The sequence below is a fragment of the Montipora foliosa genome, unplaced genomic scaffold, assembly GCF_036669935.1.
Source record: "Montipora foliosa isolate CH-2021 unplaced genomic scaffold, ASM3666993v2 scaffold_291, whole genome shotgun sequence".
Classification (NCBI taxonomy): domain Eukaryota; kingdom Metazoa; phylum Cnidaria; class Anthozoa; order Scleractinia; family Acroporidae; genus Montipora; species Montipora foliosa.
Genome location: NW_027179593.1, coordinates 35,487 through 55,552, shown reverse-complemented (window position 1 = coordinate 55,552; position 20,066 = coordinate 35,487). Strand labels below are relative to the sequence as shown.

At 44.2% G+C, this 20,066-nt stretch overlaps 37 non-coding genes and 4 pseudogenes across 37 annotated transcripts; all 41 read right to left on the bottom strand.

The window, feature by feature from the left end:
* Nucleotides 1-38: 38 nt before the first annotated feature.
* LOC137986802 (5S ribosomal RNA) lies at nucleotides 39-157 on the bottom strand. The gene has a single exon (XR_011120032.1). It is a non-coding gene; the product is annotated as a 5S ribosomal RNA (ribosomal RNA).
* A 327-nt stretch (nucleotides 158-484) lies between these two features.
* LOC137986801 (5S ribosomal RNA) lies at nucleotides 485-603 on the bottom strand. The gene has a single exon (XR_011120031.1). It is a non-coding gene; the product is annotated as a 5S ribosomal RNA (ribosomal RNA).
* Nucleotides 604-930: 327 nt separating this feature from the next.
* LOC137986800 (5S ribosomal RNA) lies at nucleotides 931-1,049 on the bottom strand. Its single transcript, XR_011120030.1, has one exon. It is a non-coding gene; the product is annotated as a 5S ribosomal RNA (ribosomal RNA).
* Nucleotides 1,050-1,376: 327 nt separating this feature from the next.
* Nucleotides 1,377-1,495, bottom strand: LOC137986799 (5S ribosomal RNA). The gene has a single exon (XR_011120029.1). It is a non-coding gene; the product is annotated as a 5S ribosomal RNA (ribosomal RNA).
* A 326-nt stretch (nucleotides 1,496-1,821) lies between these two features.
* LOC137986807 (5S ribosomal RNA) lies at nucleotides 1,822-1,940 on the bottom strand (annotated as a pseudogene).
* A 327-nt stretch (nucleotides 1,941-2,267) lies between these two features.
* LOC137986798 (5S ribosomal RNA) lies at nucleotides 2,268-2,386 on the bottom strand. Its single transcript, XR_011120028.1, has one exon. It is a non-coding gene; the product is annotated as a 5S ribosomal RNA (ribosomal RNA).
* Nucleotides 2,387-2,712: 326 nt separating this feature from the next.
* LOC137986797 (5S ribosomal RNA) lies at nucleotides 2,713-2,831 on the bottom strand. The gene has a single exon (XR_011120027.1). It is a non-coding gene; the product is annotated as a 5S ribosomal RNA (ribosomal RNA).
* A 327-nt stretch (nucleotides 2,832-3,158) lies between these two features.
* LOC137986805 (5S ribosomal RNA) lies at nucleotides 3,159-3,277 on the bottom strand. The gene has a single exon (XR_011120034.1). It is a non-coding gene; the product is annotated as a 5S ribosomal RNA (ribosomal RNA).
* Nucleotides 3,278-3,604: 327 nt separating this feature from the next.
* On the bottom strand, nucleotides 3,605-3,723 carry LOC137986796 (5S ribosomal RNA). The gene has a single exon (XR_011120026.1). It is a non-coding gene; the product is annotated as a 5S ribosomal RNA (ribosomal RNA).
* Nucleotides 3,724-4,050: 327 nt separating this feature from the next.
* LOC137986795 (5S ribosomal RNA) lies at nucleotides 4,051-4,169 on the bottom strand. The gene has a single exon (XR_011120025.1). It is a non-coding gene; the product is annotated as a 5S ribosomal RNA (ribosomal RNA).
* A 327-nt stretch (nucleotides 4,170-4,496) lies between these two features.
* LOC137986793 (5S ribosomal RNA) lies at nucleotides 4,497-4,615 on the bottom strand. Its single transcript, XR_011120023.1, has one exon. It is a non-coding gene; the product is annotated as a 5S ribosomal RNA (ribosomal RNA).
* Nucleotides 4,616-4,941: 326 nt separating this feature from the next.
* Nucleotides 4,942-5,060, bottom strand: LOC137986792 (5S ribosomal RNA). The gene has a single exon (XR_011120022.1). It is a non-coding gene; the product is annotated as a 5S ribosomal RNA (ribosomal RNA).
* Nucleotides 5,061-5,387: 327 nt separating this feature from the next.
* On the bottom strand, nucleotides 5,388-5,506 carry LOC137986791 (5S ribosomal RNA). Its single transcript, XR_011120021.1, has one exon. It is a non-coding gene; the product is annotated as a 5S ribosomal RNA (ribosomal RNA).
* A 327-nt stretch (nucleotides 5,507-5,833) lies between these two features.
* Nucleotides 5,834-5,952, bottom strand: LOC137986809 (5S ribosomal RNA; annotated as a pseudogene).
* A 327-nt stretch (nucleotides 5,953-6,279) lies between these two features.
* Nucleotides 6,280-6,398, bottom strand: LOC137986790 (5S ribosomal RNA). Its single transcript, XR_011120020.1, has one exon. It is a non-coding gene; the product is annotated as a 5S ribosomal RNA (ribosomal RNA).
* Nucleotides 6,399-6,725: 327 nt separating this feature from the next.
* LOC137986789 (5S ribosomal RNA) lies at nucleotides 6,726-6,844 on the bottom strand. The gene has a single exon (XR_011120019.1). It is a non-coding gene; the product is annotated as a 5S ribosomal RNA (ribosomal RNA).
* Nucleotides 6,845-7,171: 327 nt separating this feature from the next.
* Nucleotides 7,172-7,290, bottom strand: LOC137986788 (5S ribosomal RNA). The gene has a single exon (XR_011120018.1). It is a non-coding gene; the product is annotated as a 5S ribosomal RNA (ribosomal RNA).
* A 327-nt stretch (nucleotides 7,291-7,617) lies between these two features.
* LOC137986786 (5S ribosomal RNA) lies at nucleotides 7,618-7,736 on the bottom strand. Its single transcript, XR_011120017.1, has one exon. It is a non-coding gene; the product is annotated as a 5S ribosomal RNA (ribosomal RNA).
* Nucleotides 7,737-8,063: 327 nt separating this feature from the next.
* Nucleotides 8,064-8,182, bottom strand: LOC137986785 (5S ribosomal RNA). The gene has a single exon (XR_011120016.1). It is a non-coding gene; the product is annotated as a 5S ribosomal RNA (ribosomal RNA).
* Nucleotides 8,183-8,509: 327 nt separating this feature from the next.
* LOC137986784 (5S ribosomal RNA) lies at nucleotides 8,510-8,628 on the bottom strand. Its single transcript, XR_011120015.1, has one exon. It is a non-coding gene; the product is annotated as a 5S ribosomal RNA (ribosomal RNA).
* A 327-nt stretch (nucleotides 8,629-8,955) lies between these two features.
* On the bottom strand, nucleotides 8,956-9,074 carry LOC137986783 (5S ribosomal RNA). Its single transcript, XR_011120014.1, has one exon. It is a non-coding gene; the product is annotated as a 5S ribosomal RNA (ribosomal RNA).
* A 327-nt stretch (nucleotides 9,075-9,401) lies between these two features.
* Nucleotides 9,402-9,520, bottom strand: LOC137986781 (5S ribosomal RNA). Its single transcript, XR_011120012.1, has one exon. It is a non-coding gene; the product is annotated as a 5S ribosomal RNA (ribosomal RNA).
* Nucleotides 9,521-9,847: 327 nt separating this feature from the next.
* Nucleotides 9,848-9,966, bottom strand: LOC137986780 (5S ribosomal RNA). The gene has a single exon (XR_011120011.1). It is a non-coding gene; the product is annotated as a 5S ribosomal RNA (ribosomal RNA).
* Nucleotides 9,967-12,134: 2,168 nt separating this feature from the next.
* LOC137986815 (5S ribosomal RNA) lies at nucleotides 12,135-12,254 on the bottom strand (annotated as a pseudogene).
* Nucleotides 12,255-12,584: 330 nt separating this feature from the next.
* On the bottom strand, nucleotides 12,585-12,704 carry LOC137986808 (5S ribosomal RNA; annotated as a pseudogene).
* Nucleotides 12,705-13,049: 345 nt separating this feature from the next.
* On the bottom strand, nucleotides 13,050-13,169 carry LOC137986804 (5S ribosomal RNA). The gene has a single exon (XR_011120033.1). It is a non-coding gene; the product is annotated as a 5S ribosomal RNA (ribosomal RNA).
* A 332-nt stretch (nucleotides 13,170-13,501) lies between these two features.
* Nucleotides 13,502-13,620, bottom strand: LOC137986779 (5S ribosomal RNA). The gene has a single exon (XR_011120010.1). It is a non-coding gene; the product is annotated as a 5S ribosomal RNA (ribosomal RNA).
* Nucleotides 13,621-13,946: 326 nt separating this feature from the next.
* Nucleotides 13,947-14,065, bottom strand: LOC137986778 (5S ribosomal RNA). Its single transcript, XR_011120009.1, has one exon. It is a non-coding gene; the product is annotated as a 5S ribosomal RNA (ribosomal RNA).
* Nucleotides 14,066-14,391: 326 nt separating this feature from the next.
* On the bottom strand, nucleotides 14,392-14,510 carry LOC137986777 (5S ribosomal RNA). The gene has a single exon (XR_011120008.1). It is a non-coding gene; the product is annotated as a 5S ribosomal RNA (ribosomal RNA).
* Nucleotides 14,511-14,836: 326 nt separating this feature from the next.
* Nucleotides 14,837-14,955, bottom strand: LOC137986776 (5S ribosomal RNA). The gene has a single exon (XR_011120007.1). It is a non-coding gene; the product is annotated as a 5S ribosomal RNA (ribosomal RNA).
* A 326-nt stretch (nucleotides 14,956-15,281) lies between these two features.
* On the bottom strand, nucleotides 15,282-15,400 carry LOC137986775 (5S ribosomal RNA). Its single transcript, XR_011120006.1, has one exon. It is a non-coding gene; the product is annotated as a 5S ribosomal RNA (ribosomal RNA).
* A 321-nt stretch (nucleotides 15,401-15,721) lies between these two features.
* Nucleotides 15,722-15,840, bottom strand: LOC137986774 (5S ribosomal RNA). The gene has a single exon (XR_011120005.1). It is a non-coding gene; the product is annotated as a 5S ribosomal RNA (ribosomal RNA).
* A 326-nt stretch (nucleotides 15,841-16,166) lies between these two features.
* Nucleotides 16,167-16,285, bottom strand: LOC137986773 (5S ribosomal RNA). The gene has a single exon (XR_011120004.1). It is a non-coding gene; the product is annotated as a 5S ribosomal RNA (ribosomal RNA).
* A 326-nt stretch (nucleotides 16,286-16,611) lies between these two features.
* On the bottom strand, nucleotides 16,612-16,730 carry LOC137986772 (5S ribosomal RNA). Its single transcript, XR_011120003.1, has one exon. It is a non-coding gene; the product is annotated as a 5S ribosomal RNA (ribosomal RNA).
* Nucleotides 16,731-17,055: 325 nt separating this feature from the next.
* Nucleotides 17,056-17,174, bottom strand: LOC137986769 (5S ribosomal RNA). The gene has a single exon (XR_011120001.1). It is a non-coding gene; the product is annotated as a 5S ribosomal RNA (ribosomal RNA).
* Nucleotides 17,175-17,500: 326 nt separating this feature from the next.
* LOC137986768 (5S ribosomal RNA) lies at nucleotides 17,501-17,619 on the bottom strand. Its single transcript, XR_011120000.1, has one exon. It is a non-coding gene; the product is annotated as a 5S ribosomal RNA (ribosomal RNA).
* A 326-nt stretch (nucleotides 17,620-17,945) lies between these two features.
* LOC137986767 (5S ribosomal RNA) lies at nucleotides 17,946-18,064 on the bottom strand. Its single transcript, XR_011119999.1, has one exon. It is a non-coding gene; the product is annotated as a 5S ribosomal RNA (ribosomal RNA).
* A 326-nt stretch (nucleotides 18,065-18,390) lies between these two features.
* On the bottom strand, nucleotides 18,391-18,509 carry LOC137986766 (5S ribosomal RNA). The gene has a single exon (XR_011119998.1). It is a non-coding gene; the product is annotated as a 5S ribosomal RNA (ribosomal RNA).
* A 326-nt stretch (nucleotides 18,510-18,835) lies between these two features.
* Nucleotides 18,836-18,954, bottom strand: LOC137986765 (5S ribosomal RNA). The gene has a single exon (XR_011119997.1). It is a non-coding gene; the product is annotated as a 5S ribosomal RNA (ribosomal RNA).
* Nucleotides 18,955-19,280: 326 nt separating this feature from the next.
* On the bottom strand, nucleotides 19,281-19,399 carry LOC137986764 (5S ribosomal RNA). The gene has a single exon (XR_011119996.1). It is a non-coding gene; the product is annotated as a 5S ribosomal RNA (ribosomal RNA).
* A 326-nt stretch (nucleotides 19,400-19,725) lies between these two features.
* LOC137986763 (5S ribosomal RNA) lies at nucleotides 19,726-19,844 on the bottom strand. Its single transcript, XR_011119995.1, has one exon. It is a non-coding gene; the product is annotated as a 5S ribosomal RNA (ribosomal RNA).
* Between the last annotated feature and the right edge of the window lie 222 nt (nucleotides 19,845-20,066).

Below are 20,066 nucleotides of genomic sequence, written 5' to 3'. Positions count from 1 at the left end.
AACAAGTCATATAACGACAAAATGTAGAGTCAAATAGAAGTCTACAACACGAGATATTCCCAAGCGGTCTCCCGTCGAAGTACTACTCTCGCCCTACAGGATTTGACTACGGGGATCGGACGAGACCCGGTTTTTTGCCTGTGGTATGGTCGTAGACGGAAGAAAGCCCGTTCTTGTTGTGTGTTTTGAGCGGGCAAGTTGAACTGAGCAAATAACTGTTTCCTCTGTGATGGTTCTTTAACCCTTCACCGGCAATGGCATTGGTAAAATGCAGAGAGTTAATGTTTCCCGTTCAAAAATTCCTTTCAACATCCGGGGACTCGAGTAAACAAAGCTTTTCCCCGATTCGATTCCATGGAATGTCATTTTCTAAAGCTTGAATTGTGACGACAAGTTTTACAAGCGCGCGTGCTAATTAGCTCAATGCCCACAGAAAACCAAAGTAAAACAAGTCATATAACGACAAAATGTAGAGTCAAATAGAAGTCTACAACACGAGATATTCCCAAGCGGTCTCCCGTCGAAGTACTACTCTCGCCCTACAGGATTTGACTACGGGGATCGGACGAGACCCGGTTTTTTGCCTGTGGTATGGTCGTAGACGGAAGAAAGCCCGTTCTTGTTGTGTGTTTTGAGCGGGCAAGTTGAACTGAGCAAATAACTGTTTCCTCTGTGATGGTTCTTTAACCCTTCACCGGCAATGGCATTGGTAAAATGCAGAGAGTTAATGTTTCCCGTTCAAAAATTCCTTTCAACATCCGGGGACTCGAGTAAACAAAGCTTTTCCCCGATTCGATTCCATGGAATGTCATTTTCTAAAGCTTGAATTGTGACGACAAGTTTTACAAGCGCGCGTGCTAATTAGCTCAATGCCCACAGAAAACCAAAGTAAAACAAGTCATATAACGACAAAATGTAGAGTCAAATAGAAGTCTACAACACGAGATATTCCCAAGCGGTCTCCCGTCGAAGTACTACTCTCGCCCTACAGGATTTGACTACGGGGATCGGACGAGACCCGGTTTTTTGCCTGTGGTATGGTCGTAGACGGAAGAAAGCCCGTTCTTGTTGTGTGTTTTGAGCGGGCAAGTTGAACTGAGCAAATAACTGTTTCCTCTGTGATGGTTCTTTAACCCTTCACCGGCAATGGCATTGGTAAAATGCAGAGAGTTAATGTTTCCCGTTCAAAAATTCCTTTCAACATCCGGGGACTCGAGTAAACAAAGCTTTTCCCCGATTCGATTCCATGGAATGTCATTTTCTAAAGCTTGAATTGTGACGACAAGTTTTACAAGCGCGCGTGCTAATTAGCTCAATGCCCACAGAAAACCAAAGTAAAACAAGTCATATAACGACAAAATGTAGAGTCAAATAGAAGTCTACAACACGAGATATTCCCAAGCGGTCTCCCGTCGAAGTACTACTCTCGCCCTACAGGATTTGACTACGGGGATCGGACGAGACCCGGTTTTTTGCCTGTGGTATGGTCGTAGACGGAAGAAAGCCCGTTCTTGTTGTGTGTTTTGAGCGGGCAAGTTGAACTGAGCGAATAACTGTTTCCTCTGTGATGGTTCTTTAACCCTTCACCGCCAATGGCATTGGTAAAATGCAGAGAGTTAATATTTCCCGTTCAAAAATCCTTTCAACATCCGGGAACTCGAGTAAACAAAGCTTTTCCCCGATTCGATTCCATGGAATGTCATTTTCTAAAGCTTGAATTGTGACGACAAGTTTTACAAGCGCGCGTGCTAATTAGCTCAATGCCCACAGAAAACCAAAGTAAAACAAGTCATATAACGACAAAATGTAGAGTCAAATAGAAGTCTACAACACGAGATATTCCCAAGCGGTCTCTCGTCGAAGTACTACTCTCGCCCTACAGGATTTGACTACGGGGATCGGACGAGACCCGGTTTTTTGCCTGTGGTATGGTCGTAGACGGAAGAAAGCCCGTTCTTGTTGTGTGTTTTGAGCGGGCAAGTTGAACTGAGCAAATAACTGTTTCCTCTGTGATGGTTCTTTAACCCTTCACCGGCAATGGCATTGGTAAAATGCAGAGAGTTAATGTTTCCCGTTCAAAAATTCCTTTCAACATCCGGGGACTCGAGTAAACAAAGCTTTTCCCCGATTCGATTCCATGGAATGTCATTTTCTAAAGCTTGAATTGTGACGACAAGTTTTACAAGCGCGCGTGCTAATTAGCTCAATGCCCACAGAAAACCAAAGTAAAACAAGTCATATAACGACAAAATGTAGAGTCAAATAGAAGTCTACAACACGAGATATTCCCAAGCGGTCTCCCGTCGAAGTACTACTCTCGCCCTACAGGATTTGACTACGGGGATCGGACGAGACCCGGTTTTTTGCCTGTGGTATGGTCGTAGACGGAAGAAAGCCCGTTCTTGTTGTGTGTTTTGAGCGGGCAAGTTGAACTGAGCAAATAACTGTTTCCTCTGTGATGGTTCTTTAACCCTTCACCGGCAATGGCATTGGTAAAATGCAGAGAGTTAATGTTTCCCGTTCAAAAATTCCTTTCAACATCCGGGACTCGAGTAAACAAAGCTTTTCCCCGATTCGATTCCATGGAATGTCATTTTCTAAAGCTTGAATTGTGACGACAAGTTTTACAAGCGCGCGTGCTAATTAGCTCAATGCCCACAGAAAACCAAAGTAAAACAAGTCATATAACGACAAAATGTAGAGTCAAATAGAAGTCTACAACACGAGATATTCCCAAGCGGTCTCCCGTCGAAGTACTACTCTCGCCCTACAGGATTTGACTACGGGGATCGGACGAGACCCGGTTTTTTGCCTGTGGTATGGTCGTAGACGGAAGAAAGCCCGTTCTTGTTGTGTGTTTTGAGCGGGCAAGTTGAACTGAGCAAATAACTGTTTCCTCTGTGATGGTTCTTTAACCCTTCACCGGCAATGGCATTGGTAAAATGCAGAGAGTTAATGTTTCCCGTTCAAAAATTCCTTTCAAAAACCGGGGACTCGAGTAAACAAAGCTTTTCCCCGATTCGATTCCATGGAATGTCATTTTCTAAAGCTTGAATTGTGACGACAAGTTTTACAAGCGCGCGTGCTAATTAGCTCAATGCCCACAGAAAACCAAAGTAAAACAAGTCATATAACGACAAAATGTAGAGTCAAATAGAAGTCTACAACACGAGATATTCCCAAGCGGTCTCCCGTCGAAGTACTACTCTCGCCCTACAGGATTTGACTACGGGGATCGGACGAGACCCGTTTTTTTGCCTGTGGTATGGTCGTAGACGGAAGAAAGCCCGTTCTTGTTGTGTGTTTTGAGCGGGCAAGTTGAACTGAGCAAATAACTGTTTCCTCTGTGATGGTTCTTTAACCCTTCACCGGCAATGGCATTGGTAAAATGCAGAGAGTTAATGTTTCCCGTTCAAAAATTCCTTTCAACATCCGGGGACTCGAGTAAACAAAGCTTTTCCCCGATTCGATTCCATGGAATGTCATTTTCTAAAGCTTGAATTGTGACGACAAGTTTTACAAGCGCGCGTGCTAATTAGCTCAATGCCCACAGAAAACCAAAGTAAAACAAGTCATATAACGACAAAATGTAGAGTCAAATAGAAGTCTACAACACGAGATATTCCCAAGCGGTCTCCCGTCGAAGTACTACTCTCGCCCTACAGGATTTGACTACGGGGATCGGACGAGACCCGGTTTTTTGCCTGTGGTATGGTCGTAGACGGAAGAAAGCCCGTTCTTGTTGTGTGTTTTGAGCGGGCAAGTTGAACTGAGCAAATAACTGTTTCCTCTGTGATGGTTCTTTAACCCTTCACCGGCAATGGCATTGGTAAAATGCAGAGAGTTAATGTTTCCCGTTCAAAAATTCCTTTCAACATCCGGGGACTCGAGTAAACAAAGCTTTTCCCCGATTCGATTCCATGGAATGTCATTTTCTAAAGCTTGAATTGTGACGACAAGTTTTACAAGCGCGCGTGCTAATTAGCTCAATGCCCAAAGAAAACCAAAGTAAAACAAGTCATATAACGACAAAATGTAGAGTCAAATAGAAGTCTACAACACGAGATATTCCCAAGCGGTCTCCCGTCGAAGTACTACTCTCGCCCTACAGGATTTGACTACGGGGATCGGACGAGACCCGGTTTTTTGCCTGTGGTATGGTCGTAGACGGAAGAAAGCCCGTTCTTGTTGTGTGTTTTGAGCGGGCAAGTTGAACTGAGCAAATAACTGTTTCCTCTGTGATGGTTCTTTAACCCTTCACCGGCAATGGCATTGGTAAAATGCAGAGAGTTAATGTTTCCCGTTCAAAAATTCCTTTCAACATCCGGGGACTCGAGTAAACAAAGCTTTTCCCCGATTCGATTCCATGGAATGTCATTTTCTAAAGCTTGAATTGTGACGACAAGTTTTACAAGCGCGCGTGCTAATTAGCTCAATGCCCACAGAAAACCAAAGTAAAACAAGTCATATAACGACAAAATGTAGAGTCAAATAGAAGTCTACAACACGAGATATTCCCAAGCGGTCTCCCGTCGAAGTACTACTCTCGCCCTACAGGATTTGACTACGGGGATCGGACGAGACCCGGTTTTTTGCCTGTGGTATGGTCGTAGACGGAAGAAAGCCCGTTCTTGTTGTGTGTTTTGAGCGGGCAAGTTGAACTGAGCAAATAACTGTTTCCTCTGTGATGGTTCTTTAACCCTTCACCGGCAATGGCATTGGTAAAATGCAGAGAGTTAATGTTTCCCGTTCAAAAATTCCTTTCAACATCCGGGACTCGAGTAAACAAAGCTTTTCCCCGATTCGATTCCATGGAATGTCATTTTCTAAAGCTTGAATTGTGACGACAAGTTTTACAAGCGCGCGTGCTAATTAGCTCAATGCCCACAGAAAACCAAAGTAAAACAAGTCATATAACGACAAAATGTAGAGTCAAATAGAAGTCTACAACACGAGATATTCCCAAGCGGTCTCCCGTCGAAGTACTACTCTCGCCCTACAGGATTTGACTACGGGGATCGGACGAGACCCGGTTTTTTGCCTGTGGTATGGTCGTAGACGGAAGAAAGCCCGTTCTTGTTGTGTGTTTTGAGCGGGCAAGTTGAACTGAGCAAATAACTGTTTCCTCTGTGATGGTTCTTTAACCCTTCACCGGCAATGGCATTGGTAAAATGCAGAGAGTTAATGTTTCCCGTTCAAAAATTCCTTTCAACATCCGGGGACTCGAGTAAACAAAGCTTTTCCCCGATTCGATTCCATGGAATGTCATTTTCTAAAGCTTGAATTGTGACGACAAGTTTTACAAGCGCGCGTGCTAATTAGCTCAATGCCCACAGAAAACCAAAGTAAAACAAGTCATATAACGACAAAATGTAGAGTCAAATAGAAGTCTACAACACGAGATATTCCCAAGCGGTCTCCCGTCGAAGTACTACTCTCGCCCTACAGGATTTGACTACGGGGATCGGACGAGACCCGGTTTTTTGCCTGTGGTATGGTCGTAGACGGAAGAAAGCCCGTTCTTGTTGTGTGTTTTGAGCGGGCAAGTTGAACTGAGCAAATAACTGTTTCCTCTGTGATGGTTCTTTAACCCTTCACCGGCAATGGCATTGGTAAAATGCAGAGAGTTAATGTTTCCCGTTCAAAAATTCCTTTCAACATCCGGGGACTCGAGTAAACAAAGCTTTTCCCCGATTCGATTCCATGGAATGTCATTTTCTAAAGCTTGAATTGTGACGACAAGTTTTACAAGCGCGCGTGCTAATTAGCTCAATGCCCACAGAAAACCAAAGTAAAACAAGTCATATAACGACAAAATGTAGAGTCAAATAGAAGTCTACAACACGAGATATTCCCAAGCGGTCTCCCGTCGAAGTACTACTCTCGCCCTACAGGATTTGACTACGGGGATCGGACGAGACCCGTTTATTTGCCTGTGGTATGGTCGTAGACGGAAGAAAGCCCGTTCTTGTTGTGTGTTTTGAGCGGGCAAGTTGAACTGAGCAAATAACTGTTTCCTCTGTGATGGTTCTTTAACCCTTCACCGGCAATGGCATTGGTAAAATGCAGAGAGTTAATGTTTCCCGTTCAAAAATTCCTTTCAACATCCGGGGACTCGAGTAAACAAAGCTTTTCCCCGATTCGATTCCATGGAATGTCATTTTCTAAAGCTTGAATTGTGACGACAAGTTTTACAAGCGCGCGTGCTAATTAGCTCAATGCCCACAGAAAACCAAAGTAAAACAAGTCATATAACGACAAAATGTAGAGTCAAATAGAAGTCTACAACACGAGATATTCCCAAGCGGTCTCCCGTCGAAGTACTACTCTCGCCCTACAGGATTTGACTACGGGGATCGGACGAGACCCGGTTTTTTGCCTGTGGTATGGTCGTAGACGGAAGAAAGCCCGTTCTTGTTGTGTGTTTTGAGCGGGCAAGTTGAACTGAGCAAATAACTGTTTCCTCTGTGATGGTTCTTTAACCCTTCACCGGCAATGGCATTGGTAAAATGCAGAGAGTTAATGTTTCCCGTTCAAAAATTCCTTTCAACATCCGGGGACTCGAGTAAACAAAGCTTTTCCCCGATTCGATTCCATGGAATGTCATTTTCTAAAGCTTGAATTGTGACGACAAGTTTTACAAGCGCGCGTGCTAATTAGCTCAATGCCCACAGAAAACCAAAGTAAAACAAGTCATATAACGACAAAATGTAGAGTCAAATAGAAGTCTACAACACGAGATATTCCCAAGCGGTCTCCCGTCGAAGTACTACTCTCGCCCTACAGGATTTGACTACGGGGATCGGACGAGACCCGGTTTTTTGCCTGTGGTATGGTCGTAGACGGAAGAAAGCCCGTTCTTGTTGTGTGTTTTGAGCGGGCAAGTTGAACTGAGCAAATAACTGTTTCCTCTGTGATGGTTCTTTAACCCTTCACCGGCAATGGCATTGGTAAAATGCAGAGAGTTAATGTTTCCCGTTCAAAAATTCCTTTCAACATCCGGGGACTCGAGTAAACAAAGCTTTTCCCCGATTCGATTCCATGGAATGTCATTTTCTAAAGCTTGAATTGTGACGACAAGTTTTACAAGCGCGCGTGCTAATTAGCTCAATGCCCACAGAAAACCAAAGTAAAACAAGTCATATAACGACAAAATGTAGAGTCAAATAGAAGTCTACAACACGAGATATTCCCAAGCGGTCTCCCGTCGAAGTACTACTCTCGCCCTACAGGATTTGACTACGGGGATCGGACGAGACCCGGTTTTTTGCCTGTGGTATGGTCGTAGACGGAAGAAAGCCCGTTCTTGTTGTGTGTTTTGAGCGGGCAAGTTGAACTGAGCAAATAACTGTTTCCTCTGTGATGGTTCTTTAACCCTTCACCGGCAATGGCATTGGTAAAATGCAGAGAGTTAATGTTTCCCGTTCAAAAATTCCTTTCAACATCCGGGGACTCGAGTAAACAAAGCTTTTCCCCGATTCGATTCCATGGAATGTCATTTTCTAAAGCTTGAATTGTGACGACAAGTTTTACAAGCGCGCGTGCTAATTAGCTCAATGCCCACAGAAAACCAAAGTAAAACAAGTCATATAACGACAAAATGTAGAGTCAAATAGAAGTCTACAACACGAGATATTCCCAAGCGGTCTCCCGTCGAAGTACTACTCTCGCCCTACAGGATTTGACTACGGGGATCGGACGAGACCCGGTTTTTTGCCTGTGGTATGGTCGTAGACGGAAGAAAGCCCGTTCTTGTTGTGTGTTTTGAGCGGGCAAGTTGAACTGAGCAAATAACTGTTTCCTCTGTGATGGTTCTTTAACCCTTCACCGGCAATGGCATTGGTAAAATGCAGAGAGTTAATGTTTCCCGTTCAAAAATTCCTTTCAACATCCGGGGACTCGAGTAAACAAAGCTTTTCCCCGATTCGATTCCATGGAATGTCATTTTCTAAAGCTTGAATTGTGACGACAAGTTTTACAAGCGCGCGTGCTAATTAGCTCAATGCCCACAGAAAACCAAAGTAAAACAAGTCATATAACGACAAAATGTAGAGTCAAATAGAAGTCTACAACACGAGATATTCCCAAGCGGTCTCCCGTCGAAGTACTACTCTCGCCCTACAGGATTTGACTACGGGGATCGGACGAGACCCGGTTTTTTGCCTGTGGTATGGTCGTAGACGGAAGAAAGCCCGTTCTTGTTGTGTGTTTTGAGCGGGCAAGTTGAACTGAGCAAATAACTGTTTCCTCTGTGATGGTTCTTTAACCCTTCACCGGCAATGGCATTGGTAAAATGCAGAGAGTTAATGTTTCCCGTTCAAAAATTCCTTTCAACATCCGGGGACTCGAGTAAACAAAGCTTTTCCCCGATTCGATTCCATGGAATGTCATTTTCTAAAGCTTGAATTGTGACGACAAGTTTTACAAGCGCGCGTGCTAATTAGCTCAATGCCCACAGAAAACCAAAGTAAAACAAGTCATATAACGACAAAATGTAGAGTCAAATAGAAGTCTACAACACGAGATATTCCCAAGCGGTCTCCCGTCGAAGTACTACTCTCGCCCTACAGGATTTGACTACGGGGATCGGACGAGACCCGGTTTTTTGCCTGTGGTATGGTCGTAGACGGAAGAAAGCCCGTTCTTGTTGTGTGTTTTGAGCGGGCAAGTTGAACTGAGCAAATAACTGTTTCCTCTGTGATGGTTCTTTAACCCTTCACCGGCAATGGCATTGGTAAAATGCAGAGAGTTAATGTTTCCCGTTCAAAAATTCCTTTCAACATCCGGGGACTCGAGTAAACAAAGCTTTTCCCCGATTCGATTCCATGGAATGTCATTTTCTAAAGCTTGAATTGTGACGACAAGTTTTACAAGCGCGCGTGCTAATTAGCTCAATGCCCACAGAAAACCAAAGTAAAACAAGTCATATAACGACAAAATGTAGAGTCAAATAGAAGTCTACAACACGAGATATTCCCAAGCGGTCTCCCGTCGAAGTACTACTCTCGCCCTACAGGATTTGACTACGGGGATCGGACGAGACCCGGTTTTTTGCCTGTGGTATGGTCGTAGACGGAAGAAAGCCCGTTCTTGTTGTGTGTTTTGAGCGGGCAAGTTGAACTGAGCAAATAACTGTTTCCTCTGTGATGGTTCTTTAACCCTTCACCGGCAATGGCATTGGTAAAATGCAGAGAGTTAATGTTTCCCGTTCAAAAATTCCTTTCAACATCCGGGGACTCGAGTAAACAAAGCTTTTCCCCGATTCGATTCCATGGAATGTCATTTTCTAAAGCTTGAATTGTGACGACAAGTTTTACAAGCGCGCGTGCTAATTAGCTCAATGCCCACAGAAAACCAAAGTAAAACAAGTCATATAACGACAAAATGTAGAGTCAAATAGAAGTCTACAACACGAGATATTCCCAAGCGGTCTCCCGTCGAAGTACTACTCTCGCCCTACAGGATTTGACTACGGGGATCGGACGAGACCCGGTTTTTTGCCTGTGGTATGGTCGTAGACGGAAGAAAGCCCGTTCTTGTTGTGTGTTTTGAGCGGGCAAGTTGAACTGAGCAAATAACTGTTTCCTCTGTGATGGTTCTTTAACCCTTCACCGGCAATGGCATTGGTAAAATGCAGAGAGTTAATGTTTCCCGTTCAAAAATTCCTTTCAACATCCGGGGACTCGAGTAAACAAAGCTTTTCCCCGATTCGATTCCATGGAATGTCATTTTCTAAAGCTTGAATTGTGACGACAAGTTTTACAAGCGCGCGTGCTAATTAGCTCAATGCCCACAGAAAACCAAAGTAAAACAAGTCATATAACGACAAAATGTAGAGTCAAATAGAAGTCTACAACACGAGATATTCCCAAGCGGTCTCCCGTCGAAGTACTACTCTCGCCCTACAGGATTTGACTACGGGGATCGGACGAGACCCGGTTTTTTGCCTGTGGTATGGTCGTAGACGGAAGAAAGCCCGTTCTTGTTGTGTGTTTTGAGCGGGCAAGTTGAACTGAGCAAATAACTGTTTCCTCTGTGATGGTTCTTTAACCCTTCACCGGCAATGGCATTGGTAAAATGCAGAGAGTTAATGTTTCCCGTTCAAAAATTCCTTTCAACATCCGGGGACTCGAGTAAACAAAGCTTTTCCCCGATTCGATTCCATGGAATGTCATTTTCTAAAGCTTGAATTGTGACGACAAGTTTTACAAGCGCGCGTGCTAATTAGCTCAATGCCCACAGAAAACCAAAGTAAAACAAGTCATATAACGACAAAATGTAGAGTCAAATAGAAGTCTACAACACGAGATATTCCCAAGCGGTCTCCCGTCGAAGTACTCCCCTCGCCCTAAGATTTGACTACGGGGATCGGACGAAGGACCCGGTTTTTTGCCTGTGGTATGATCGTAGGGACGGAAGAACGCCAGGTTCGTGTTGTGTGTTTTGAGCGGGCAAGTTGATCTAAGCAAATCACTGTATGCTCTGTAATGGTTCTTTAACCCTTCACCGGCAATGGCATTGGTAAAATGCAGAGAGTTAATGTTCCCCGTTCAAAAATTCCTTTCAACATCCGGGACTCGAGTAAACAAAGCTTTTCCCCGATTCGATTCCATGGAATGTCATTTTATAAAGCTTGAATTGTGACGAACAAGTTTTACAAGCGCGCTCTGCGAATTAGCTCAATGCCCACAGAAAACCAAAGTAAAACCAGTCATATAAATAACGACAAAATGTAGATGCAAATAGAAGTCTACAACACGAGATATTCCCAAGCGGTCTTCCCGTCGAAGTACTACTCTCGCCCTACAGGATTTGATCTACGGGGATCGGACGAGACCGGTTTTTTTGCCTGTGGTATGGTCGTCGGACGGAAGAAAGGCCCGTTCTTGTTGTGTGGTTTGAGCGGCGCACAAGTTGAATCTGAGCAAATAACTGTTTACTCTGTGATGGTTCTTTAACCCTTCACCGGCAATGGCATTGGTAAAATGGCAGGAGAGTTAATGTTTCCCGTTCAAAAATTCCTTTCAACATCGGGGACTCGAGTAAACAAAGCTTTCCACCGATTCGATTCCATGGAATGTCATTTTCTAAAGCTTGACTTGTGCCGACAAGTTTTACAAGCGGGGGGGCGCGTGCTAATTAGATTCAATGCCCACAGAAAACCAAAGTAAAAACAGTCATATAACGACAAAATGTAGAGTCAAATAGATAGTCTACAACACGAGATAGTCCCAAGCGGTCTCCCGTCGAAGTACTACTCTCGCCTTACCGGATTGGACTACGGGCGATCGGACGAGACCCGGGTTTGGCCTGTGGTATGGTCGTAGACGGGAGAAAGCCCGTTCTTGTTGTGTGTTTTGAGCGGGCACAGTTGAACTGAGCAAATAAATGTTTCCTCGGTGATGGTTCTTTAACCCTTCACCGGCAATGGCATTGGTAAAATGCAGAGAGTTAATGGTTCCCGTTCAAAAAAATTCCTTTCAAATCATCCGGGGACTCGAGTAAACAAAGCTTTCCCCGATTCGATTCCATGGAAGGTCATGTTTTCTAAAGCTTGAATTGTGACGACACAGTTGTACAACCGCGCGCGTGCTAATTAGCTCAATGCCCACAGAAAACCAAAGTAAAACAAGTCATATAACTACAAAATGTAGAGTCAAATAGGAATGTCTACAACACGAGATATTACCAAGCGGTCTCCCGTCGAAGTACTACTCTCGCCCTACAGGATTGAACTTAACCGGGGGGGGGAACGGACGAGACCCGCGTTTTTTGCCTGTGGTAGGGTCGTAGGACGGAAGAAAGCACGTTCTTGTTGTGTGTTTTGAGAGGGCAAGTTGAAACTGAGCAAATAAATGTTTCCTCTGTGATGGGTCTTTTACCCTTCACCGGCAATGGCATTGGTAAAATGCAGAGAGGAATGTTTCCCGTTCAAAAAATCCTTTAAACATCCGGGGGACTCGAGTAAAACAAAGCTTTTCCCGGATTCGATTTCCCCCCATGGGAATGTCATTTTCTAAAGCTTGAATTGTGACGACAAGTTTTACAAGGGCGCGTGCTAAGTAGCTCAATGACCACAAGAAAACCAAAGTAAAACAAGTCATATAACGACAAAATGTAGAGTCAAAGTTAGAAGTCTACAACACGAGATATTCCCAAGCGGTCTCCCGTCGAAGTACTACTCTCGCCCTACAGGATTTGACTACGGTGGATCGGACGAGACCCGGTTTTTTGCCGGTGGTATGGTAGTAGACGGAAGAAAGCCCGTTCTTGTTGTGTGTTTTGAGCGGGCAAGTTGAACTGAGCAAATAACGGTTGCCTCTGTGATGGTTCTTAACCCCTTCACCGGCAATGGCATTGGTAAAATGCAGAGAGTTAATGTTTCCCGTTCAAAAATTCCTTTCAACATCCGGGGACTCGAGTAAACAAAGCTTTTCCCCGATTTGCGATTCCATGGAATGTCATTTTCAAAGGATTGAATTGTGACGACAAGGTTTACAAGCGCGCGTGCTAATTAGCTCAATTGCCCACAGAAAACCAAAGTAACACAAGTCATATCACGACAAAATGTAGAGTCAAATGGAGTTCTACAAACACGAGATATTCCCAAGCGGTCTCCCGTCGAAGTACTACTCTCGCCCTACAGGATTTGACTACGGGGATCGGACGAGACCCGGTTTTTTGCCTGTGGTATGGTCGTAGAAGGAAGAAAGCCCCGTTCTGGTTGTGTGTTTTGAGCGTGGCAAGTTGAACGGAGCAAATTAAACTGTTTCCTCTGTGATGGTTCTTTAACCCTTCACCGGCCATGGCATTGGCTAAAAGGCAGAGAGTTATATGTTGTACGTTCAAAAATTCCTTTCAACCTCCGGGGAATCGAGTTGTTAAACACAGCTTTTCCCCGATTCGATTCCATGGAATGTTCAATTTCTAAAGCTAGTTGAATTGTGACGACAAGTTCTTCACCAAGCGCGCGTGCTAATTAGCTCAATGCCCACAGAAAACCAAAGTAAAAGCAAGTCATATAACGACAAAATGGAGAGTCAAATAGAGGTCTACAACACGAGACTTTCCCAAGCGGTCTCCCGTCGAAGTACTACTCTCGCCCTACAGGATTTGACTACGGGGATCGGGACGAGACCCGGTTTTTTGCCTGTGGTATGGTCGTAGACGGAAAGAAAGCCCGTTATTGTTGTGTGTTTTGAGCGCGGCAAGTTGACACTGAGAAAATAAAAATGTTTCCTCTGTGATGGTTCTTTAAACACTTCACCGGCAATGGCATTGGTAAAGGCAGAGAGTTAATGTTTCCCGTTCAAAAAGTCCTTTCAACTACGGGGACTCGAGTAAACAAAGATGTACCCCGATTCGATTCCATGGAATGTCATTTTCTAAAGCTTGAATTGTGACCGACAAGTTTTACAAGCGAGCGTGCTTATTAGCTCAATGCACACAGACAACCAAAGTAAAACAAGTCAGATAACGACAAAATGTAGAGTCAAATAGAAGTCTACAACACGAGATATTCCCAAGCGGTCTCCCGTCGAAGTACTACTCTCGCCCTACAGGATTTGACTACGGGGATCGGACGAGACCCGGTTTTTTGCCTGTGGTATGGTCGTAGACGGAAGAAAGCCCGTTCTTGTTGTGTGTTTTGAGCGGGCAAGTTGAACTGAGCAAATAACTGTTTCCTCTGTGATGGTTCTTTAACCCTTCACCGGCAATGGCATTGGTAAAATGCAGAGAGTTAATGTTTCCCGTTCAAAAATTCCTTTCAACATCCGGGACTCGAGTAAACAAAGCTTTTCCCCGATTCGATTCCATGGAATGTCATTTTCTAAAGCTTGAATTGTGACGACAAGTTTTACAAGCGCGCGTGCTAATTAGCTCAATGCCCACAGAAAACCAAAGTAAAACAAGTCATATAACGACAAAATGTAGAGTCAAATAGAAGTCTACAACACGAGATATTCCCAAGCGGTCTCCCGTCGAAGTACTACTCTCGCCCTACAGGATTTGACTACGGGGATCGGACGAGACCCGGTTTTTTGCCTGTGGTATGGTCGTAGACGGAAGAAAGCCCGTTCTTGTTGTGTGTTTTGAGCGGGCAAGTTGAACTGAGCAAATAACTGTTTCCTCTGTGATGGTTCTTTAACCCTTCACCGGCAATGGCATTGGTAAAATGCAGAGAGTTAATGTTTCCCGTTCAAAAATTCCTTTCAACATCCGGGACTCGAGTAAACAAAGCTTTTCCCCGATTCGATTCCATGGAATGTCATTTTCTAAAGCTTGAATTGTGACGACAAGTTTTACAAGCGCGCGTGCTAATTAGCTCAATGCCCACAGAAAACCAAAGTAAAACAAGTCATATAACGACAAAATGTAGAGTCAAATAGAAGTCTACAACACGAGATATTCCCAAGCGGTCTCCCGTCGAAGTACTACTCTCGCCCTACAGGATTTGACTACGGGGATCGGACGAGACCCGGTTTTTTGCCTGTGGTATGGTCGTAGACGGAAGAAAGCCCGTTCTTGTTGTGTGTTTTGAGCGGGCAAGTTGAACTGAGCAAATAACTGTTTCCTCTGTGATGGTTCTTTAACCCTTCACCGGCAATGGCATTGGTAAAATGCAGAGAGTTAATGTTTCCCGTTCAAAAATTCCTTTCAACATCCGGGACTCGAGTAAACAAAGCTTTTTCCCAATTCGATTCCATGGAATGTCATTTTCTAAAGCTTGAATTGTGACGACAAGTTTTACAAGCGCGCGTGCTAATTAGCTCAATGCCCACAGAAAACCAAAGTAAAACAAGTCATATAACGACAAAATGTAGAGTCAAATAGAAGTCTACAACACGAGATATTCCCAAGCGGTCTCCCGTCGAAGTACTACTCTCGCCCTACAGGATTTGACTACGGGGATCGGACGAGACCCGGTTTTTTGCCTGTGGTATGGTCGTAGACGGAAGAAAGCCCGTTCTTGTTGTGTGTTTTGAGCGGGCAAGTTGAACTGAGCAAATAACTGTTTCCTCTGTGATGGTTCTTTAACCCTTCACCGGCAATGGCATTGGTAAAATGCAGAGAGTTAATGTTTCCCGTTCAAAAATTCCTTTCAACATCCGGGACTCGAGTAAACAAAGCTTTTCCCCGATTCGATTCCATGGAATGTCATTTTCTAAAGCTTGAATTGTGACGACAAGTTTTACAAGCGCGCGTGCTAATTAGCTCAATGCCCACAGAAAACCAAAGTAAAACAAGTCATATAACGACAAAATGTAGAGTCAAATAGAAGTCTACAACACGAGATATTCCCAAGCGGTCTCCCGTCGAAGTACTACTCTCGCCCTACAGGATTTGACTACGGGGATCGGACGAGACCCGGTTTTTTGCCTGTGGTATGGTCGTAGACGGAAGAAAGCCCGTTCTTGTTGTGTGTTTTGAGCGGGCAAGTTGAACTGAGCAAATAACTGTTTCCTCTGTGATGGTTCTTTAACCCTTCACCGGCAATGGCATTGGTAAAATGCAGAGAGTTAATGTTTCCCGTTCAAAAATTCCTTTCAACATCCGGGACTCGAGTAAACAAAGCTTTTCCCCGATTCGATTCCATGGAATTTTCTAAAGCTTGAATTGTGACGACAAGTTTTACAAGCGCGCGTGCTAATTAGCTCAATGCCCACAGAAAACCAAAGTAAAACAAGTCATATAACGACAAAATGTAGAGTCAAATAGAAGTCTACAACACGAGATATTCCCAAGCGGTCTCCCGTCGAAGTACTACTCTCGCCCTACAGGATTTGACTACGGGGATCGGACGAGACCCGGTTTTTTGCCTGTGGTATGGTCGTAGACGGAAGAAAGCCCGTTCTTGTTGTGTGTTTTGAGCGGGCAAGTTGAACTGAGCAAATAACTGTTTCCTCTGTGATGGTTCTTTAACCCTTCACCGGCAATGGCATTGGTAAAATGCAGAGAGTTAATGTTTCCCGTTCAAAAATTCCTTTCAACATCCGGGACTCGAGTAAACAAAGCTTTTCCCCGATTCGATTCCATGGAATGTCATTTTCTAAAGCTTGAATTGTGACGACAAGTTTTACAAGCGCGCGTGCTAATTAGCTCAATGCCCACAGAAAACCAAAGTAAAACAAGTCATATAACGACAAAATGTAGAGTCAAATAGAAGTCTACAACACGAGATATTCCCAAGCGGTCTCCCGTCGAAGTACTACTCTCGCCCTACAGGATTTGACTACGGGGATCGGACGAGACCCGGTTTTTTGCCTGTGGTATGGTCGTAGACGGAAGAAAGCCCGTTCTTGTTGTGTGTTTTGAGCGGGCAAGTTGAACTGAGCAAATAACTGTTTCCTCTGTGATGGTTCTTTAACCCTTCACCGGCAATGGCATTGGTAAAATGCAGAGAGTTAATGTTTCCCGTTCAAAAATTCCTTTCAACATCCGGGACTCGAGTAAACAAAGCTTTTCCCCGATTCGATTCCATGGAATGTCATTTTCTAAAGCTTGAATTGTGACGACAAGTTTTACAAGCGCGCGTGCTAATTAGCTCAATGCCCACAGAAAACCAAAGTAAAACAAGTCATATAACGACAAAATGTAGAGTCAAATAGAAGTCTACAACACGAGATATTCCCAAGCGGTCTCCCGTCGAAGTACTACTCTCGCCCTACAGGATTTGACTACGGGGATCGGACGAGACCCGGTTTTTTGCCTGTGGTATGGTCGTAGACGGAAGAAAGCCCGTTCTTGTTGTGTGTTTTGAGCGGGCAAGTTGAACTGAGCAAATAACTGTTTCCTCTGTGATGGTTCTTTAACCCTTCACCGGCAATGGCATTGGTAAAATGCAGAGAGTTAATGTTTCCCGTTCAAAAATTCCTTTCAACATCCGGGACTCGAGTAAACAAAGCTTTTCCCCGATTCGATTCCATGGAATGTCATTTCTAAAGCTTGAATTGTGACGACAAGTTTTACAAGCGCGCGTGCTAATTAGCTCAATGCCCACAGAAAACCAAAGTAAAACAAGTCATATAACGACAAAATGTAGAGTCAAATAGAAGTCTACAACACGAGATATTCCCAAGCGGTCTCCCGTCGAAGTACTACTCTCGCCCTACAGGATTTGACTACGGGGATCGGACGAGACCCGGTTTTTTGCCTGTGGTATGGTCGTAGACGGAAGAAAGCCCGTTCTTGTTGTGTGTTTTGAGCGGGCAAGTTGAACTGAGCAAATAACTGTTTCCTCTGTGATGGTTCTTTAACCCTTCACCGGCAATGGCATTGGTAAAATGCAGAGAGTTAATGTTTCCCGTTCAAAAATTCCTTTCAACATCCGGGACTCGAGTAAACAAAGCTTTTCCCCGATTCGATTCCATGGAATGTCATTTTCTAAAGCTTGAATTGTGACGACAAGTTTTACAAGCGCGCGTGCTAATTAGCTCAATGCCCACAGAAAACCAAAGTAAAACAAGTCATATAACGACAAAATGTAGAGTCAAATAGAAGTCTACAACACGAGATATTCCCAAGCGGTCTCCCGTCGAAGTACTACTCTCGCCCTACAGGATTTGACTACGGGGATCGGACGAGACCCGGTTTTTTGCCTGTGGTATGGTCGTAGACGGAAGAAAGCCCGTTCTTGTTGTGTGTTTTGAGCGGGCAAGTTGAACTGAGCAAATAACTGTTTCCTCTGTGATGGTTCTTTAACCCTTCACCGGCAATGGCATTGGTAAAATGCAGAGAGTTAATGTTTCCCGTTCAAAAATTCCTTTCAACATCCGGGACTCGAGTAAACAAAGCTTTTCCCCGATTCGATTCCATGGAATGTCATTTGCTAAAGCTTGAATTGTGACGACAAGTTTTACAAGCGCGCGTGCTAATTAGCTCAATGCCCACAGAAAACCAAAGTAAAACAAGTCATATAACGACAAAATGTAGAGTCAAATAGAAGTCTACAACACGAGATATTCCCAAGCGGTCTCCCGTCGAAGTACTACTCTCGCCCTACAGGATTTGACTACGGGGATCGGACGAGACCCGGTTTTTTGCCTGTGGTATGGTCGTAGACGGAAGAAAGCCCGTTCTTGTTGTGTGTTTTGAGCGGGCAAGTTGAACTGAGCAAATAACTGTTTCCTCTGTGATGGTTCTTTAACCCTTCACCGGCAATGGCATTGGTAAAATGCAGAGAGTTAATGTTTCCCGTTCAAAAATTCCTTTCAACATCCGGGACTCGAGTAAACAAAGCTTTTCCCCGATTCGATTCCATGGAATGTCATTTTCTAAAGCTTGAATTGTGACGACAAGTTTTACAAGCGCGCGTGCTAATTAGCTCAATGCCCACAGAAAACCAAAGTAAAACAAGTCATATAACGACAAAATGTAGAGTCAAATAGAAGTCTACAACACGAGATATTCCCAAGCGGTCTCCCGTCGAAGTACTACTCTCGCCCTACAGGATTTGACTACGGGGATCGGACGAGACCCGGTTTTTTGCCTGTGGTATGGTCGTAGACGGAAGAAAGCCCGTTCTTGTTGTGTGTTTTGAGCGGGCAAGTTGAACTGAGCAAATAACTGTTTCCTCTGTGATGGTTCTTTAACCCTTCACCGGCAATGGCATTGGTAAAATGCAGAGAGTTAATGTTTCCCGTTCAAAAATTCCTTTCAACATCCGGGACTCGAGTAAACAAAGCTTTTCCCCGATTCGATTCCATGGAATGTCATTTTCTAAAGCTTGAATTGTGACGACAAGTTTTACAAGCGCGCGTGCTAATTAGCTCAATGCCCACAGAAAACCAAAGTAAAACAAGTCATATAACGACAAAATGTAGAGTCAAATAGAAGTCTACAACACGAGATATTCCCAAGCGGTCTCCCGTCGAAGTACTACTCTCGCCCTACAGGATTTGACTACGGGGATCGGACGAGACCCGGTTTTTTGCCTGTGGTATGGTCGTAGACGGAAGAAAGCCCGTTCTTGTTGTGTGTTTTGAGCGGGCAAGTTGAACTGAGCAAATAACTGTTTCCTCTGTGATGGTTCTTTAACCCTTCACCGGCAATGGCATTGGTAAAATGCAGAGAGTTAATGTTTCCCGTTCAAAAATTCCTTTCAACATCCGGGACTCGAGTAAACAAAGCTTTTCCCCGATTCGATTCCATGGAATGTCATTTTCTAAAGCTTGAATTGTGACGACAAGTTTTACAAGCGCGCGTGCTAATTAGCTCAATGCCCACAGAAAACCAAAGTAAAACAAGTCATATAACGACAAAATGTAGAGTCAAATAGAAGTCTACAACACGAGATATTCCCAAGCGGTCTCCCGTCGAAGTACTACTCTCGCCCTACAGGATTTGACTACGGGGATCGGACGAGACCCGGTTTTTTGCCTGTGGTATGGTCGTAGACGGAAGAAAGCCCGTTCTTGTTGTGTGTTTTGAGCGGGCAAGTTGAACTGAGCAAATAACTGTTTCCTCTGTGATGGTTCTTTAACCCTTCACCGGCAATGGCATTGGTAAAATGCAGAGAGTTAATGTTTCCCGTTCAAAAATTCCTTTCAACATCCGGGACTCGAGTAAACAAAGCTTTTCCCCGATTCGATTCCATGGAATGTCATTTTCTAAAGCTTGAATTGTGACGACAAGTTTTACAAGCGCGCGTGCTAATTAGCTCAATGCCCACAGAAAACCAAAGTAAAACAAGTCATATAACGACAAAATGTAGAGTCAAATAGAAGTCTACAACACGAGATATTCCCAAGCGGTCTCCCGTCGAAGTACTACTCTCGCCCTACAGGATTTGACTACGGGGATCGGACGAGACCCGGTTTTTTGCCTGTGGTATGGTCGTAGACGGAAGAAAGCCCGTTCTTGTTGTGTGTTTTGAGCGGGCAAGTTGAACTGAGCAAATAACTGTTTCCTCTGTGATGGTTCTTTAACCCTTCACCGGCAATGGCATTGGTAAAATGCAGAGAGTTAATGTTTCCCGTTCAAAAATTCCTTTCAACATCCGGGACTCGAGTAAACAAAGCTTTTCCCCGATTCGATTCCATGGAATGTCATTTTCTAAAGCTTGA